Source organism: Procambarus clarkii, chromosome 33, assembly GCF_040958095.1.
Source record: "Procambarus clarkii isolate CNS0578487 chromosome 33, FALCON_Pclarkii_2.0, whole genome shotgun sequence".
NCBI lineage: Eukaryota > Metazoa > Arthropoda > Malacostraca > Decapoda > Cambaridae > Procambarus > Procambarus clarkii.
In genome coordinates this window covers 42,556,266-42,576,094 of record NC_091182.1, presented here as the reverse complement: position 1 = coordinate 42,576,094, position 19,829 = coordinate 42,556,266, and the positions used below count along the sequence as shown (strand labels likewise).

Below are 19,829 nucleotides of genomic sequence, written 5' to 3'. Positions count from 1 at the left end.
TAGGAACAGCCTCGCACTGGTCAAATATGGCCTTTATAGTTTGTTATTAAAATGTTCTTAATGGACACTTAACACCTCACATACACAGATTTTCAGTATCAAAGAACGTCCAATACATTTCATTACCATAACTAGAGAGCTTAAGTGCCTTCAAAAACAAAATATCAAATAACCTCACTTTAAAATCAATTCTGAATAGTCTATAAACATGGAACCCTCACCAGGAGTACGTGGATCCGGTGAATTAGTTCTCCCAGTTTCTTAAGCAGACGCCTCTTCACGCATAGGACTTTAAATAAGGTTGTAATCCGGTAACAGTTTTTCCAGAGGTCTGGCAGCAGCGACTGCTCACCCGCGCTTACTGTAAGCTACTGACCACGACCTGGGCACGCCGGGCTCGCCCACCCCGCCGTGTTATGGTCGAGGTCACAGAAGATGGAGGGACGCTATGGTAGTCTCGTGTAGAACGTTTGGAGATAAATAAATAGTGTATTTGTAGTCTATTTTCCTAATTAATATTTTAAACTAGTCTCTGTAAATGTGCTTCCTTCAACCCCAAGATTTGTCACTTGCTCCTGGTGTGGCTGTTGGATAGTTTAGGTTAGGCACTGTTTTGTTTGTCTTCTTTAGAGATCCTGGTTTGTGTGTCTCCTGTACAACACCCGTCTTCCTCTTTATGTGTCCTGTATTTTGTTAGTGCCTTTGTGCTTGTAGTGTTAGTTATAACATGGGTTATTACTTTTTTTTGCCACTTGGGAAAGAAGGAATGTATTGATAGCCTCCCAGACATTATATGGGTTATGTTGTTGATTTAAGGGCGACGACAATCAAGGGATCGGATACGCCCATAATATGGGTTAGAACTTGGATCAATCTTATGTTTTGTGCACAGGTGGGGTGCATTAACAGACTTTTGGTTTGTTGGCAAACTCAGGGTTTTCCATAGTTCATGGTAATACTTGGATCAGGCCTGGAGTGGGTGCTGGGCGTTCTCTTCCCTATGCCCGGCCTGAGGCCAGGCGTGACTTGTGATAACTTGGTCCAATATTGTTGCTGGGAGCAGCCCACCGGCCCAAATATCCACTACAACTGTGTTGGTCGGGCACTACTTGCTGGAACGGAACTATTTTTTCACGAAGAACTTTTATATTATTAGTTTTAACTAGAACACGACCCGCCAATCGATTTACAACTTGCTGCTCAGTTACTGATTGATCACTAGGGTATGTGTCCAATGATATTCTGACGGAAGTCCTCTCGTATCCTCATATTCCCCTGTAGCATATATCAGGCAATCACTACCTTATATTACCCAACACCAACTTCCTCATGCTTCTACAAGATACACAACAATTAATACGTGGACGTGAAGCCTCAGACCCAGACGAGCTCTCACTCTGGATATTGAGCCATGCTGCTGCTGCACAACTCTATACATAACTTGTCATAGTTTTTATCTTCTTGCTTGAAAGTGGTAAACTACCAGAGATTTGGAAAACTGCCAATGTGCTGTTATTATGTTAATAATAATTAATTATTGCGTCAGAGGACAGGCAGCCAGTTTAGTGTTAGGCTTTTATCTCGGTGGCTCCCAGAGACGAATTAGTGGCCCGCCCCAGGAAGCAATTCCTCAACAATCTGACTAATTCCTTAGTACTCCTGGGTACATATTTACTGCTAGATGAACATGGCATTAATTAAAACGCGACCAACCATTTCTGTCCCGCTAGGATTCAAACCTGGAATTCTCGATTGCGATTCGAGAATGAACCCGACTGTACAACTGGGACCCTTCGAATGAAGGAAGCCAAAACCACATAATTACAGACCGGTACCATTATCATGCATCCACTGAAAAGTTCTAGAGACCTTAAAAGAAGCCTCGTATAACTCTTTGAACAACTGAGTTTTGACGCCAATCTGGCTTGGATGTCCATGTGCAAGGGAGATAGGCTTCCCAGTTCCAGAAGATGAGACCTAGTGTCACAACTGTGGAGAAAAACCCGACAAACTACTGGTACATTATTTACCAGTGCACAGTAACACACCTCTGGAACATTATCTAACACAGTGCACAGTAACAAACCTCTGGAACATTATCTAACACAGTGCACAGTAGCAAATCAAATATGATTTCAACTGAGCTGTAACAGAGCAGAAGTTGTTAAACACATGGGACATAATCTTACTGAAGCGACCATACGAGTCATAAATACTCATACTCCGACCAAGTAACACAGAAACGAAAAACAAGTAACACTTAGTGGGCCAGCCAGAGGCTTGGGGCCCGCAAAAACTATCCCAGCAGAAAAACCAAACATTTTCTCATTAACACAACACAGTCACCATACTGCCAGCAACACAAAATGCAACCACGGTACTGGCAACACTACAAGAATACCATGTTGTCAGTTCCACAGCAACCACCACAACACCGCCAGTCAACCACCATACCTTCAGCACCACAACACACAACCAGTCAACCACCATACTATCAACACCACAACACACAACCAGTCAACCACCATACTGTCCGCACTTCCGGCTCCGAGGTGCTCAATAAGGTACACCCACACAAAATTTGTTGGTTTGAATGACCGGACGGGCGCCCCCGCCCGTGTCCCTCCCGCCCCGCCCACTGCCTGGACCACCCCGCCCACTGGCTCCTCCCGCTTATTCCGCATACTACGCACCTCCTATTCACAGCCACCCAAACTTATTCATTGTCTGACCTACGCTTGAAACAATCAAGCGATCCCACATCTATAATGTTATCCGGTAATTTATTCCATAAATCAACCACTCAGTTCCCAAATCAGTATTTACCCGAGTCTTTCCTGATTCTAACCTTATCCATATTATATTTACCTGATTTGTTTTTGTTTACCTTACGGCCACTAATACTAGTGGCCTCGATGAGGACTGGAAGCTGGCGGCTTGTCAAAGGTCCCCCAGTTACCCTGATGATCTTTTCTAGTTGTATTTAAAATCGCAACAGAGTTTTAGCGTTTACGGCTTCGGCGGGTAGGAAGTTCCACGGGTTTACAACCCTATGGGTGAAAAAACATCTGCTTTCTGTCCAACCACTTGGGCTGGAGGTAGAGCGACGGTCTCGCTTCATGCAGGTCGGCGTTCAATCCCCGACCGTCCAAGTGGTTGGGCACCATTCCTTCCCCCCGTCCCATCCCAAATCCTTATCTTGACCACTTCCTAGTGCTATATAGTCGTAATGGCTTGGCGCTTCCCCCTGAAAATCCCCTGTCCTACATTGTGGCTTGTTGAGCTTGAACCCGTTGCTCCTTGTTTGTGTTACATCTGACTTTCTGAAGAAATTGTCCTGATCGACAGCCTCCAAATTGTTCAGTATTTTAAAGGTTTCAATGAGATCCGCCGCCATGCAGTGTTGTTAGCCCTGTGGCCCTCAACCGTTCCTGATACGAGAGATGACTAAGCTCTGGAATGATTTTTGTTGCCCGGTGTTGCACCTTCTCCAGAGCGGCTGTGTCCTTCTGAAGACGAGGTCTCCATGCCTGGATGCCACAGTTCCAGGGGGCGGCGCACCAGAGACTTATACAACTGAACGACTACATTCCTTTCCTTTGGCGGTAAAGATAAGCTTGATTATTCCCAGGGTTTGGTTCGCTTGTTTTTGACTGTCGCTCCCACTTGCTGTGCAACTTTTAGTGAATGTTGGAGTGTGACGCCAACCCTGGAAACACAAACCGAAACTGTCTCTATTTTCCGCTTGTTACAACTTGTAATAAAGTTGTTACATCTTGGCTTAACGTGTTTATGACGTATTAGAACGTTGTTACAACTTGCTATATTGGCTGTTATAACTGGTTAGGTGATGTTAAAACTTGTTCGAACGTTGTACCAACGTCGTAGTTTCGGTGTGTGTTTGGCGGGAAGGTCCTTGGAGTCGTTCCGTCCTCTCGTGTTCTAACTACAAGTATTTTCATTTGCTTTCACCATTATTATTTATTTAGTAAAAGCGAAAATGAGAGCAACGTTACTAGTAAAATCTTTTCCTGTCGTCCTTGGGATGACTGGAGTCATATGTTTGTGGCCTCAGGCACCAGGGCATCACAGACGGCCAGGTAATCATCAGGATAAGTGCCAAGCCAGTATGACTATAGAACTTGGAAAGAATATGAGAAGGTGCTGGGATATGAGGACAAGGTGCTGGGATATGAGGTGCTGGGATATGAGGACAAGGTGCTGGGATATGAGGACAAGGTGCTGGGATATGAGGAGAAGGTGCTGGGATATGAGGACAGGACAAGGTATTGCGTTAATAGCAATAGTAAGAGCACTCATTATTCCTCCTCGGGTGTGAGGTGTCCTTGCTAGTGAGGCATGAGTGAGGAGCCATGAGTGAGGACCCATGAGTGTTGAGTCATGAGTGAGCCCGAGGGCGGCGGTGAGAGCCCCGGGAGGAGCAGGAGGAGGAGCTTTCTCTCTCTCCTCACCTTTACTTCCGGATACGGTGGCATATGTAGACCTTCCAAGGTCAGTAGCTGTTGTCTCACTCTCTCTCTCTCTCTCTCTCTCTCTCTCTCTCTCTCTCTCTCTCTCTCTCTCTCTCTCTCTCTCTCTCTCTCTCTCTCTCTCTCTCTCTCTCTCTTTCTCTCTCTCTCTCTCTCACCCTCTGTCTCTCTCTCTCTCTCTCTCTCTCTCTCTCTCTCTCTCTCTCTCTCTCTCTCTCTCTCTCTCTCTCTCTCTCTCTCTCTCTTTCTCTCTCTCTCTCTCTCTCTCACCCCCTCTCTGTCTCTCTCTCTCTCTCTCTCTCTCTCTCTCTCTCTCTCTCTCTCTCTCTCTCTGCACTTGCCGGCATTCCCTGGCGCTGGCCGCCACCTCTGGTAGTTAACCTTGGGGGGGAGAGGCGCGGCTGTTGTGGTTGGTGAAGGGTCTTCCCGCTTTCTCTGACGAGTACACTCTTCCTTTACTGTCTTGGATACACTCTTCCTTTAGTTTACACGAAACAATGGATGTAAATTGGATAAGTTTATATATAGAAAACACCTGGGTAAATACTGGTCTGGAAGAAGCTGTTGGTCTGGGGGAACACATTACCGGGTAACATACTAGAGGTGGGATCCCTTGATTGTTTCAAGCGTAGGTTAGACATATATATACATTAAATGAGTCGCGTGGATATAAATAGGAGCTGCCTCGTTTGGACTAATTACCCCTAATAAGACAAATTGCCTCATTCTGGGTTCAATTCCCAGGCAGGTCGAGAAATTTAGGCCCGTTCCCTTCCACCTACTGCTTCTGTTCACCCAACAATAAATAGGTACCCTGGAGCCAGATAACTGTTGTGGGTCGCATTATAAGATAGGTCTGTCGTTTACCTTGGGTAGACCTCGGTAAGTCAAACAGGCTTGCTGACCCCGATAATAAGACACCAACACTGCACAACTCGAAGTGGCTTAAAGTTTCTTAACGACACTCAAATTGTTATACGCTCAAGTTGTTACTTAGAGAAAGTTATTTCGTGAATATGTGTCTTTATTTGCTTTTATGTTTTTGTGTATATATAGAGCGGTCCTGATGACTGGTGCAGCCCGTCCTCCAAACACAGGCTCAAAGTCCATTCCATCCACCCGCCAACCCCCAGCTGTTTATAAATGAAAACGGTTTACACACGACTCACAACTGCTGACGTCCGAACACTTCCGGAACAAGTGCTTCACTGACGACTTGTGTTCGAACCACAACGCTGTAAATGCTTCACCCGCGTACTACAAATACAAATAATCGCCAACAGAACCTAAACACCTAACCTAACCTACGCCTATATATGCCCAATATGCTAATATGTAATAATATTTATTTATATTTGAGAAAATTCATATTTTGAATGAACAGCATTTTTTTGGGGTCGACCGCTGGATGGAATGGTGTGAGGACGGGTTACTGGGGGAGCAGGTGAGTGAGGGTACTCCAGCTTGCACCTTCCTAGCTCATCAACACCCACCTGACACAGGTATCTAGCTCACCTTGACCTATTAAACCTCTCATCATGCGCCTAACGCAGCTGTCCAATTCCCCACCTGTGCCACAGCGCTCTCCTCTTGTATCTGGCCGCACTACAACCAAATACATCCTTAACTTATACAATTACAACAATCTTATGCACTCTTGGACCTGTGGTCCAGGGGCTAGATTCACGAAAGCACTTATGCAAGTACTTACGAACGTGTACATCTTTTCTCAATCTTTGGTGGCTTTGCTTACATTTATTAAACAGTTTACAAGCATGAAAACCTCCCAATCAACTGTTGTTATTGTTATAAACAGCCTCCTGGTGCTTCGGAGCTCATTAACTGTTTAATAATTGGAAACAAAGCCGCCGAAGATTGAGAAAAGATGTACAAGTTCGTAAGTGCTTGCGTAAGTGCTTTCGTGAATCTGGCCCCAGGAGGCCTGGTCGACGACCGGGCCGCAGGGACGCTAAGCCCCGGAAGCACCTCAAGGTAACCTCAAGGTGGTTACTTGAGACAGTTGTCTTGACTGACGTGAAGGAGTAGAACTGAGAAGACTAAGATTCAACCCCAGATGAAGGCAATTCTTCAATCAACAGACAATCGACTTGAGAATGGTCCAGGACGGACCAAAACGTCGTCGTCCCTTCACCTTCTAGTGTGTGGTCTGGTCAACATACTTCAGCCACGTTATTGTGACTCATCGCCTGCATAAGGCAATTCTTCCTGATCCAGGTAAACACACTTTGTTTACTTATCTTGAGTGTCTTGTTACAGGTGTTGAACGCCACGACCAGGATACCACAAGCATGTGGGTGTCTACTTACGAAACATGTACATCTCTCCTCAGTCGTGACGACAGTATTTGCATTTATTAGGCAATTTAACAGCTACGACACTTCACAAGCCAAGGTTATTACCGTCATAAAGAACTTCATAGTGCTTCGGGGCTCATGAACTGTATAATTATACAAACTAAACTGCCAGAACTGAGCAAAGATGTACAGGTTTAGTGAGGGGACCAGGTAATACTGATCCAACATTTAATGTTGAATGGTTCCTTATCTTTGTAAGATAGCAACGGTACCTTATATGACAACGGCGCCTCACCTGGTGTGTTATATGACAACGGTGCCTCACCTGGTGTGTCATATGACAACGGTGCCAAGTGTGAGCTGGAGCAACAGGTCAAGTGTGAGCTGGAGCAACAGGTCAAGTGTGAGCTGGAGCAGCAGGTCAAGTGTGAGCTGCAGACTCTATCTTAATCTTGAGGATGGTCGCCTGTACCTAAGTTTTTCACAGTACACCTACACAGTACACAGTACACCTACACAATACACAGTACACCAACACAGTACACCTACACAGTACACAGTACACCTACACAGTACACAGTACACCTACACAGTACACAGTACACAGTACACTGTATAACTATCAACAGTCAAAGGCTCACCAGTAATTAAACCTTCAGTTTAGCGTACCATAAAAACCTACTTGACCACCATGTGTGCGGAAGAGGTTGTGCCCAGTGCTCGTGTGCCCACCTAGGTACGCTTGCAGGACCAAGCTTTAGCTCCTTAGCCCCAGCCTTCTGTTGTCGAGTGCCCGTCCAATTGTTGCTCGTGTATCGAGCAGTTATATTCGACCATCACCTTCAAGTATGGTGAAGGATTGCACCAAATACGGTCGTATTGCAACACTTCAGGTGTACCAGTGTTTACGGTGCAACACTTCAGGTGTACCAGTGTTTACATTGCAACACTTCAGGTGTACCAGTGTTTACGGTGCAACACTTCAGGTGTACCAGTGTTTACGGTGCAACACTTCAGGTGTGCCAGTGTTTACGGTGCAACACTTCAGGTGTACCAGTGTTTACGTTGCAACACTTCAGGTGTACCAGTGTTTACGGTGCAACACTTCAGGTGTACCAGTGTTTACGGTGCAACACTTCAGGTGTACCAGTGTTTACGGTGCAACACTTCAGGTGTGCCAGTGTTTACGTTGCAACACTTCAGGTGTGCCAGTGTTTACGTTGCAACACTTCAGGTGTGCCAGTGTTTACGTTGCAACACTTCAGGTGTACCAGTGTTTACGTGTGCAACACTTCAGGTGTACCAGTGTTTACGGTGCAACACTTCAGGTGTACCAGTGTTTACGGTGCAACACTTCAGGTGTGCCAGTGTTTACGTGTGCAACACTTCAGGTGTGCCAGTGTTTACGTGTGCAACACTTCAGGTGTGCCAGTGTTTACGTTGCAACACTTCAGGTGTACCAGTGTTTACGTGTGCAACACTTCAGGTGTACCAGTGTTTACGGTGCAACACTTCAGGTGTACCAGTGTTTACGTTGCAACACTTCAGGTGTGCCAGTGTTTACGTGTGCAACACTTCAGGTGTGCCAGTGTTTACGTTGCAACACTTCAGGTGTGCCAGTGTTTACGTTGCAACACTTCAGGTGTACCAGTGTTTACGTGTGCAACACTTCAGGTGTACCAGTGTTTACGGTGCAACACTTCAGGTGTACCAGTGTTTACGGTGCAACACTTCAGGTGTACCAGTGTTTACGGTGCAACACTTCAGGTGTACCAGTGTTTACGGTGCAACACTTCAGGTGTACCAGTGTTTACGGTGCAACACTTCAGGTGTACCAGTGTTTACGGTGCAACACTTCAGGTGTGCCAGTGTTTACGGTGCAACACTTCAGGTGTACCAGTGTTTACGGTGCAACACTTCAGGTGTACCAGTGTTTACGGTGCAACACTTCAGGTGTACCAGTGTTTACGGTGCAACACTTCAGGTGTACCAGTGTTTACGGTGCAACACTTCAGGTGTACCAGTGTTTACGGTGCAACACTTCAGGTGTGCCAGTGTTTACGGTGCAACACTTCAGGTGTACCAGTGTTTACGGTGCAACACTTCAGGTGTGCCAGTGTTTACGGTGCAACACTTCAGGTGTACCAGTGTTTACGGTGCAACACTTCAGGTGTGCCAGTGTTTACGGTGCAACACTTCAGGTGTACCAGTGTTTACGGTGCAACACTTCAGGTGTACCAGTGTTTACGGTGCAACACTTCAGGTGTACCAGTGTTTACGGTGCAACACTTCAGGTGTACCAGTGTTTACGGTGCAACACTTCAGGTGTACCAGTGTTTACGGTGCAACACTTCAGGTGTACCAGTGTTTACGGTGCAACACTTCAGGTGTACCAGTGTTTACGGTGCAACACTTCAGGTGTACCAGTGTTTACGGTGCAACACTTCAGGTGTACCAGTGTTTACGGTGCAACACTTCAGGTGTACCAGTGTTTACGGTGCAACACTTCAGGTGTACCAGTGTTTACGGTGCAACACTTCAGGTGTACCAGTGTTTACGGTGCAACACTTCAGGTGTACCAGTGTTTACGGTGTAACACTTCAGGTGTACCAGTGTTTACGGTGCAACACTTCAGGTGTACCAGTGTTTACGGTGCAACACTTCAGGTGTACCAGTGTTTACGGTGCAACACTTCAGGTGTGCCAGTGTTTACGGTGCAACACTTCAGGTGTACCAGTGTTTACGGTGCAACACTTCAGGTGTACCAGTGTTTACGTGTGCAACACTTCAGGTGTGCCAGTGTTTACGGTGCAACACTTCAGGTGTGCCAGTGTTTACGGTGCAACACTTCAGGTGTACCAGTGTTTACGGTGTAACACTTCAGGTGTACCAGTGTTTACGGTGTAACACTTCAGGTGTACCAGTGTTTACGGTGCAACACTTCAGGTGTGCCAGTGTTTACGGTGCAACACTTCAGGTGTACCAGTGTTTACGGTGCAACACTTCAGGTGTACCAGTGTTTACGTGTGCAACACTTCAGGTGTGCCAGTGTTTACGGTGCAACACTTCAGGTGTGCCAGTGTTTACGGTGCAACACTTCAGGTGTACCAGTGTTTACGGTGTAACACTTCAGGTGTACCAGTGTTTACGGTGTAACACTTCAGGTGTACCAGTGTTTACGGTGCAACACTTCATCGCGGAAATTGTAAACATTCGTCACTTTAGTCCGCTTACTAAACTGTGTTTTATTACGTAGTTCATAATTCTTTGTTGTGTCTACTGTACCTCATGTTATCTTGAGGTTATCTTGAGATGATTTCGGGGCTTTTTAGTGTCCTTGCGGCCCGGTCCTCGACCAGGCCTCCACCCCCAGGAAGCAGCCCGTGACAGCTGACTAACACCAAGGTACCTATTTTACTGCTAGGTAACAGGGGCATAGGGTGAAAGAAACTCTGCCCATTGTTTCTCGCCGGCGCCTGGGATCGAACCTAGGACCACAGGATCACAAGTCCAGCGAGCTGTCCGCTCGGCCGACCGACTCCCCGACTGAGGTGTTGACATTACTCCCACACTCAACTAAAATCTTAATCCACCAAAATAAAAACAAATCAGTTAAAACTAAAAACTTATATATATATATCACACGCGTGAGGATGGGAAGAACAATTAAGGTTTTGGCCATCGTGAGTGACCAGAGGTTGGAGGAGCGAGAGTTAAGGAAGAGTTTTAGAACCTGACGAGGTTCTGAACGGCAGGGGGCGCCAGCCACCACCACTCTGCCTCTCTACCACTCACGTCTACAGTATTCAACACAAGCAACAGTCAACTTTCCTTCTCGTGTAGTTTTAGCATTGTTGTTTGACGGTATTCCTCGGCAATGTGTTAACTCTCGCTCTCTCTCTCCGTTGGCCACAATCATATGCGACTACAAGCATCTTACATGAATCAGGTGTAAATAAGAGTACATAGGAGCGTGGCCTCATAGTACAAGTACTCACCCAAGTATAGCTGGGTGTGGGGCCTGGCTGGCCGGGGGTGACTACTCCAGGTGTGGGAGGTCCGTGCGGCCTCACTCCTCGACGCCAGTCCCTCCTGCAGGAGCCCAGCGTCAGTAGTGTAGACGCTGGAGGGTGTTTAGCACCGGCAGTGAGGAAGCGGCAGGGAGGGATGCTGGTACACTTCCTCCTGGCAGCTTGACAGGCAACCCTCACCTCCTGGCAGCTTGACAGGCGACCCTCACCTCCTGCAGCTGGTAGATGGTCTGTCCTTCCCGCTTGCGCGCGCTCACTTTCACTCTGCTCCTCTTACCTGGACATTACCTTTCAGTCGGCGTCTCAGGAAGCCTAATTTTTACACAATTGCAATATCACCTGTGTGAAGAATGCATAGTGATAGTGTATCGTAAGTGTGGGTTTGTTGTTGGCAAGTTTGTTAAGAGTGACTACACTACACTCCTCGTACTGTACTACACCTGATACACCAAGACAAAGTGTTTTCTGTCAATGAACTTGGTGAGTGGCAGTGGGTCAAGCACGCTAGCCTGCGGTCAACACTAATAACTGGCGGTCAGCCCGAGGCACTAAGATAATCTGGGTGGGATGTCCTGCCTTTGTCTCGTTATAATGACAACCTCCAGCATTATTCCTTTAGTTTCCCCCGTGATAATGCTCGTCTTCAAGTTTTTTATGGGCGTTTAAGACTCTTTGTCTCAGGTTAGGGTGGTGTTAGTACACTGTTTGAGGTCCGTTGTGACACGGTGGCTCTCTCCCCCAGCACGGGATGGCGTGTTAGGGGAGACGCCAGCGCCTCGGTGTAATGTTTACCTTTGTGGGTCTAGGGGAAGAGTTCACCAGCTCCACGACTCCCCGCTCAGTGCTGCTGTACTCTATATATTTTATATAATTATATATACAAGAGTTGTTACATTCTTATAGAGCAACCAGCACGTGTAGCGTTTCGGGCAAGTCCTTAATCCTATGTTCCCCTGGAATACGACCTGCCAAATTGTTTAACAACCAGGTACCCATTTTACTGTTGGGTAAACAGAGGCAACAGTTGACGATTTGAGTCCAGTACATCCTCCGCGACCAGGATACGAACCCAGGATAAAACGCTGGCGAAACGCCAGGCGAGGGTCTAAACCATTACACCAAAGGGGACTGCTAAACCTATATGGTACAGTCACGTCTACACCTGTTGCAGTAGTCTGCCAGACTTGCTCTTGAAGCTGTGAGTTGTGAGTGCTTCCACCTTCTCTCCCTCATATGCAACACACTTGCTAACTGCTAATGAGTATTTCCTCACGTTGGTCTGCCTCATCTGCATTACCAACTTTCCCTTGCCTCGTTATTATCTTGTCCTTCACACACACGCAAACACTTCTAACTTTTTCCCATCAATGACTTGAGGCAATGTATGGTGTGTGGTAGAGCAGGCTAGGAACTCCGGGGTTCCAGAGGAGGATGGTGTGTGTGTGTGGCACTGTTATGACACAAGGACGAGCCCTGGCACTGTAAATGGAGTGTCACCCTCGCCACCCCCTCCCCTCTACCACACCACCTCCCCTCTACCACACCCCCTACCTCTCATATACCTCCACACCACACTTGACCTCCTTCCTCCACACACCTCCGGAAGGCAGCACTAATACCCACACCCTGGACGGCTCGCACCAGGTGTGGGTCACCTATGGGGAAACTGTATTGATAACTCCTGACTTTACACTCGAACTGATAATCTAACACGTGTATCCCCTTGAACCAGTGAGAGAGTGGCACTTGCCCCCAGACTGTGAGACAGTGGCACTTGTCCCCAGAGTGTGTGGAGAGTGGCACTTGTCCCCAGAGTGTGTGGAGAGTGGCACTTGCCCCCAGAGTGTGAGTGTGTGTGGGTCTTGTTAACGTGCCGTTTACAAGTCATTCACCAGTGTGAGTGAAGGTTTAGTGGAGTGGGGCGGCTGGGTTCAGGCGCCACACGATTGGTTTTGTAGAATAGTGTTTGAAAGGTCAACCCCCGGTGGACTGACCCACAAGGAACATATTACCACATAATCCACTAAACTGACCCAGGAGCAAAAAAAGTGAAACAGAACCCGTTTACCCAACCGTAAAATGGGTACCTTGTTGTTAAACAATTTGGGAGTCGTATTCCGGGGAACATAGGATTAAGGACTTGCCCGCAACGCTACACGTGCTGGTGGCTGTACAAGAATGTAAAAAATATTATATATATTGTTAAATAAGAACGAAAAAGTGAGATTAATAATTCTAACACGAATTTTCTCAAAATTTCTTATGGTCCGTATTCCGGCCCAATCATTATTTAACAAGACCCAGTCAAGTGTGGCCAAAACGCAGCTGCCTCACTCTACCAAATATACTGAGAAAATTCGTGTTAGAATTATTAATCTTACCTTTTCGGTCATATTTAACAACATATGTTTACAAGAAAGACTGCTACCAATTATACTAACATATATATATATATATATACATATATATATATATACATATATACAGGCCACTAAACTGCTACATACTGGTTGCTTATTGAGTATAACAGAAAGTTGAGAATTCCTTGACACTAGAAAGTACTTATATTTAATTAGCATTTTATGTGTGTGGAAGGAATTACATAATAGCAGTAGGTGCGTCTGTGTGTCCAATATGTCTGTGTATATGTGTGCAACACTGGCACTAGTGAGGGAGAGTAACAACACTGGCACTAGTGAGGGAGAGTAACAACACTGGCACTAGTGAGAGTAACAACACTGGCACTAGTGAGGGAGAGTAACAACACTAGCACTAGTGAGAGTAACAACACTGGCACTAGTGAGGGAGAGTAACAACACTGGCACTAGTGAGAGAGAGTAACAACACTGGCACTAGTGAGAGTAACAACACTGGCACTAGTGAGAGTAACAACACTGGCACTAGTGAGGGAGAGTAACAACACTGGCACTAGTGAAAGTAACAACACTGGCACTAGTGAGAGAGAGTAACAACACTGGCACTAGTGAAAGTAACAACACTGGCACTAGTGAGAGAGAGTAACAACACTGGCACTAGTGAGGGAGAGTAACAACACTGGCACTAGTGAGAGAGAGTAACAACACTGGCACTAGTGAGAGAGAGTAACAACACTGGCACTAGTGAGAGAGAGTAACAACACTGGCACTAGTGAGGGAGAGTAACAACACTGGCACTAGTGAGAGAGAGTAACAACACTGGCACTAGTGAGGGAGAGTAACAACACTGGCACTAGTGAGGGAGAGTAACAACACTGGCCCTAGTGAGGGAGAGTAACAACACTGGCCCTAGTGAGGGAGAGTAACAACACTAGCCCTAGTGAGGGAGAGTAACAACACTGGCACTAGTGAGGGAGAGTAACAACACTGGCACTAGTGAGAGAGAGTAACAACACTGGCACTAGTGAGGGAGAGTAACAACACTGGCACTAGTGAGGGAGAGTAACAACACTGGCACTAGTGAGGGAGAGTAACAACACTGGCACTAGTGAGAGAGAGTAACAACACTGGCACTAGTGAGGGAGAGTAACAACACTGGCACTAGTGAGGGAGAGTAACAACACTGGCACTAGTGAGGGAGAGTAACAACACTGGCACTAGTGAGAGAGAGTAACAACACTGGCACTAGTGAGAGAGAGTAACAACACTGGCACTAGTGAGAGAGAGTAACAACACTGGCACTAGTGAGGGAGAGTAACAACACTGGCACTAGTGAGAGAGAGTAACAACACTGGCCCTAGTGAGAGAGAGTAACAACACTGGCACTAGTGAGGGAGAGTAACAACACTGGCACTAGTGAGGGAGAGTAACAACACTGGCACTAGTGAGGGAGAGTAACAACACTGGCACTAGTGAGGGAGAGTAACAACACTGGCACTAGTGAGGGAGAGTAACAACACTGGCACTAGTGAGAGAGTAACAACACTGGCACTAGTGAGGGAGAGTAACAACACTGGCACTAGTGAGGGAGAGTAACAACACTGGCACTAGTGAGGGAGAGTAACAACACTGGCACTAGTGAGGGAGAGTAACAACACTGGCACTAGTGAGAGAGAGTAACAACACTGGCACTAGTGAGAGAGAGTAACAACACTGGCCCTAGTGAGAGAGAGTAACAACACTGGCACTAGTGAGGGAGAGTAACAACACTGGCACTAGTGAGAGAGTAACAACACTGGCACTAGTGAGGGAGAGTAACAACACTGGCACTAGTGAGGGAGAGTAACAACACTAGCACTAGTGAGAGAGAGTAACAACACTGGCACTAGTGAGGGGGAGTAACAACACTGGCACTAGTGAGAGAGAGTAACAACACTGGCACTAGTGAGAGAGAGTAACAACACTGGCAGTAGTGAGAGAGAGTAACAACACTGGCACTAGTGAGGGAGAGTAACAACACTGGCACTAGTGAGGGAGAGTAACAACACTGGCACTAGTGAGGGAGAGTAACAACACTGGCACTAGTGAGAGAGAGTAACAACACTGGCACTAGTGAGAGAGAGTAACAACACTGGCACTAGTGAGAGAGAGTAACAACACTGGCAGTAGTGAGAGAGAGTAACAACACTGGCACTAGTGAGGGAGAGTAACAACACTGGCACTAGTGAGGGAGAGTAACAACACTGGCACTAGTGAGAGAGAGTAACAACACTGGCACTAGTGAGAGAGAGTAACAACACTGGCAGTAGTGAGAGAGAGTAACAACACTGGCACTAGTGAGGGAGAGTAACAACACTGGCACTAGTGAGGGAGAGTAGCAACACTGGCACTAGTGAGGGAGAGTAACAACACTGGCACTAGTGAGAGAGTAACAACACTGGCACTAGTGAGGGAGAGTAACAACACTGGCACTAGTGAGGGAGAGTAACAACACTGGCACTAGTGAGGGAGAGTAACAACACTGGCACTAGTGAGGGAGAGTAGCAACACTGGCACTAGTGAGAGAGGGAGCAACAACCTTGTCTAACCACCTGTCATGCACTACACATCTGGCAATAACAAACCCTTTTGCCTTTACCAGTTGTGTGTTGTGTGTGTGTGTCGTGTTTCACCTGGAGCCAGTGGTGCCAAGCTCCCCAGGGTGCCGTGACGCTCACGGTGGCAGAACTGTGCCAGTCTCACTTGTCACACAGTCACTGTGAACTGTTTGGCGGGTGCGCAACGTGGCCGGGATGATGTAGTTCGCGCGTGGCAGTTCGCGCCAGACTGTTGGTGGTGGGGAGCTGCATGGAGTGACCTCCTGTCAACACCACCACCCGTCACCATCACCACCACCACCCGTCACCATCACCACCACCACCCGTCACCATCACCACCACCACCCGTCACTATCACCACCACCACCCGTCACCATCACCACCACCACCCGTCACCATCACCACCACCACCCGTCACTATCACCACCACCACCCGTCACTATCACCCACCACCACCCGTCACTATCACCCACCACCACCCGTCACTATCACCCACCACCACCCGTCACTATCACCCACCACCACCCGTCACTATCACCCACCACCACCCGTCACCATCACCACCACCACCCGTCACCATCACCACCACCACCCGTCACCATCACCACCACCACCCGTCACCATCACCACCACCACCCGTCACTATCACCCACCACCACCCGTCACCATCACCACCACCACCCGTCACTATCTCCCACCACCACCCGTCACCATCACCACCACCACCCGTCACCATCACCACCACCACCCGTCACCATCACCACCACCACCCGTCACCATCACCACCACCACCCGTCACCATCACCACCACCACCCGTCACCATCACCACCACCACCCGTCACTATCACCCACCACCACCCGTCACCATCACCACCACCACCCGTCACTATCTCCCACCACCACCCGTCACCATCACCACCACCACCCGTCACCATCACCACCACCACCCGTCACCATCACCACCACCACCCGTCACCATCACCACCACCACCCGTCACCATCACCACCACCACCCGTCACTATCACCCACCACCACCCGTCACTATCACCCACCACCACCCGTCACTATCACCCACCACCACCCGTCACTATCTCCCACCACCACCCGTCACTATCTCCCGTCACCTTCACCACCACCTGTCACTTCCCCGTCCAAGTGATGGTGACCCAGCAACCCGTTCTCGCAAATTTAATAAGTCAATATTGACTTATTAAATATGTGCATAGGTGACATACTTAACATAATAGTTTCCCTTGAAAAGCTTCATAGAAAACACCGACCTTACCTAACCTACTTAGTATGTTAAGATAAGCATCTTATTGCTTCGTAATTACAATTATTGCCTAACCTATACCTATAATAGGTTAAGTAACAATTGTAATTACGAAGCTATAAGATGCTTATTTTAACATACTAAGTAGGTTAGGTAAGGTCGGTGTTTTCTATGAAGCTTTTCAAGGGAAACTGTTATGTTTAGTATGTCACTTATGCACGCAACTAATAAGTCAATATTGACTTATTAAATTTGCGAGAACGGGTTGGACCCAGACCAGCCTTGGAGGTGGTGAGGGCGACCGAGAAGATTTCCCGACATGATTACTCCCAAATTTTTAATTTTTTTTCCTTTCTATAGTACGGTTCGACAGGTTTAAGTTTATAGTACTTGTTTTAATTTCTCCATTTTTACCCAAGAGTCAGACCTGGAACTTGGCCTTGTTATTTGGCCAATTAAAAGAGAAGACTTCCATGACACTTGAGGTCTGCTGTGTCCTGTGTAGCGTCGCCTCACCTGACACTCCTGGTGTCGTGTGCCAGGGATCAGCGTCGCCTCACCTGACACTCCTGGTGTCGTGTGCCAGGGATCAGCGTCGCCTCACCTGACACTCCTGGTGTCGTGTGCCAGGGATCAGCGTCGCCTCACCTGACACTCCTGGTGTCGTGTGCCAGGGATCAGCGTCGCCTCACCTGACACTCCTGGTGTCGTGTGCCAGGGATTAGTGTCTCTGTACTTTGTGTCATTGTCTCTGTCTGATAACTGTTGTGACTCACTGTTGTTGCTGGGACTCTTGTTGTTGCTGGGACTCACTGTTGATGCTGGGACTCACTGTTGCTGCTGGGACTCACTGTTGTTGCTGGGACTCACTGTTGGTGCTGGGACTCTGCTGTTGTTGCTGGGACTCACTGTTGTTGCTGGGACTCACTGTTGTTGCTGGGACTCACTGTTGTTGCTGGGACTCACTGTTGTTGCTGGGACTCACTGTTGGTGCTGGGACTCACTGTTGTTGCTGGGACTCACTGTTGTTGCTGGGACTCACTGTTGCTGCTGGGACTCACTGTTGCTGCTGGGACTCACTGTTGTTGCTGGGACTCACTGTTGTTGCTGGGACTCACTGTTGGTGCTGGGACTCTGCTGTTGTTGCTGGGACTCACTGTTGTTGCTGGGACTCACTGTTGTTGCTGGGACTCACTGTTGTTGCTGGGACTCACTGTTGTTGCTGGGACTCTCTGTTGTTGCTGGGACTCACTGTTGTTGCTGGGACTCGCTGTTGTTGCTGGGACTCACTGTTGTTGCTGGGACTCACTGTTGTTGCTGGGACTCACTGTTGTTGCTGGGACTCACTGTTGTTGCTGGGACTCACTGTTGTTGCTGGGACTCACTGTTGTTGCTGGGACTCACTGTTGTTGCTGGGACTCACTGTTGTTGCTAGGACTCACTGTTGTTGCTGGGACTCACTGTTGTTGCTGGGACTCACTGTTGTTGCTGGGACTCACTGTTGTTGCTGGGACTCACTGTTGTTGCTGGGACTCACTGTTGTTGCTGGGACTCACTGTTGTTGCTGGGACTCACTGTTGTTGCTGGGACTCACTGTTGTTGCTGGGACTCACTGTTGTTGCTAGGACTCACTGTTGTTGCTGGGACTCACTGTTGTTGCTGGGACTCACTGTTGTTGCTGGGACTCACTGTTGTTGCTGGGACTCACTGTTGTTGCTGGGACTCACTGTTGTTGCTGGGACTCACTGTTGTTGCTGGGACTCTTGTTGTTGCTGGGACTCACTGTTGCTGCTGGGACTCTGCCGTTGTCAACATTCTCATCTAATGTTTACCTAACATTCCTCATCTGTTATGTTGAACTAACGTTAAATATAGAATGATCACAACTTCGTGACATGTCAATGTATACAATAAGAGAGGGAGGTGGGGGGGGGGGGTGTTGAGAGGTGCCTGGTGTAGTCTGAGTGAGACTCACCTGAGTGAAAGTGTCTCAGCGGCCGCTCAGTATTCCCACCGGTGACCTTCACAGGTGTGGCCCGAGGCACGCCAGGTGCTTCCGCCTACACCTGCGCTTGTGGCGCCAAACATGGCGCCGTCTCTTTAGCCATTGGGAATGATGGTGTTTTTTTCCGCTTACTGGATGATATACCCGGTGGTGCCCGGGTCGACCACAAAAGGTAGCGCTATTTAAGTGTTGGGAGGCCCCCCTAGAGGGCATATCTGCCAACTTAATTTTGTAATGATGAAGAAAGTCTGGTCTCGGCGGCTACCATTTCCTCTTCACCACGTCGACTTCATGGAAGTCGACGTCGTCTTAAAGAGGGGCACTGAGGCCGACTTCGACACTCCCCCCTCCCCTATGACAGTCCCTTGAGCCCCAAGAGTCACCCTTCAAAGTTTAACGAGGCTAGCATCACGGCCAAACATTGTAATTTATTGATAAAGATAAACGGTAACTAAGCCTAGCAACTTCTAGCAAATGTTAGGCATGACCCAACGACCCGTTTAACTAACTACAGAGTTAGTCACATCTCCACGAGCTTAGGTTATTTGAGCAGCATGACCTTTTGTGACCTCTGTAATCCTTTTTGCGCTACAGCTCACAGGAAGAGAACGGGGTAAATAATGAACTAGCCGCCTCCGGCACCAACACTCCAACTCCTCAATGTTTTCTTGACTTCTCAACGTGACGCTCTGAAGGGAAAGTGTTGGTATTGTGCCCGTCTTCCACTCAACAATTTTAATG

At 47.9% G+C, this 19,829-nt stretch overlaps 1 protein-coding gene across 3 annotated transcripts in view; it reads right to left on the bottom strand.

Annotated features, from left to right (window-relative positions):
• Positions 1-16,024, bottom strand: part of LOC123765227 (major facilitator superfamily domain-containing protein 6-A) — a 107,006-nt gene extending 90,982 nt beyond the window's left edge. The window contains exons 1-2 of one of the 3 annotated variants that reach the window (XM_045753710.2): positions 15,954-16,024; positions 10,804-11,175 (exon numbers count right to left, since the gene is read on the bottom strand). The gene's annotated coding sequence lies outside the window, so the exon portion shown is untranslated. Of the gene's footprint in view, positions 1-221; positions 382-10,803; positions 11,176-15,849 lie in introns of those variants that run through there. The other 2 variants (XM_069335551.1, XM_045753709.2) reach the window with 2 other exon arrangements.
• Between the last annotated feature and the right edge of the window lie 3,805 nt (positions 16,025-19,829).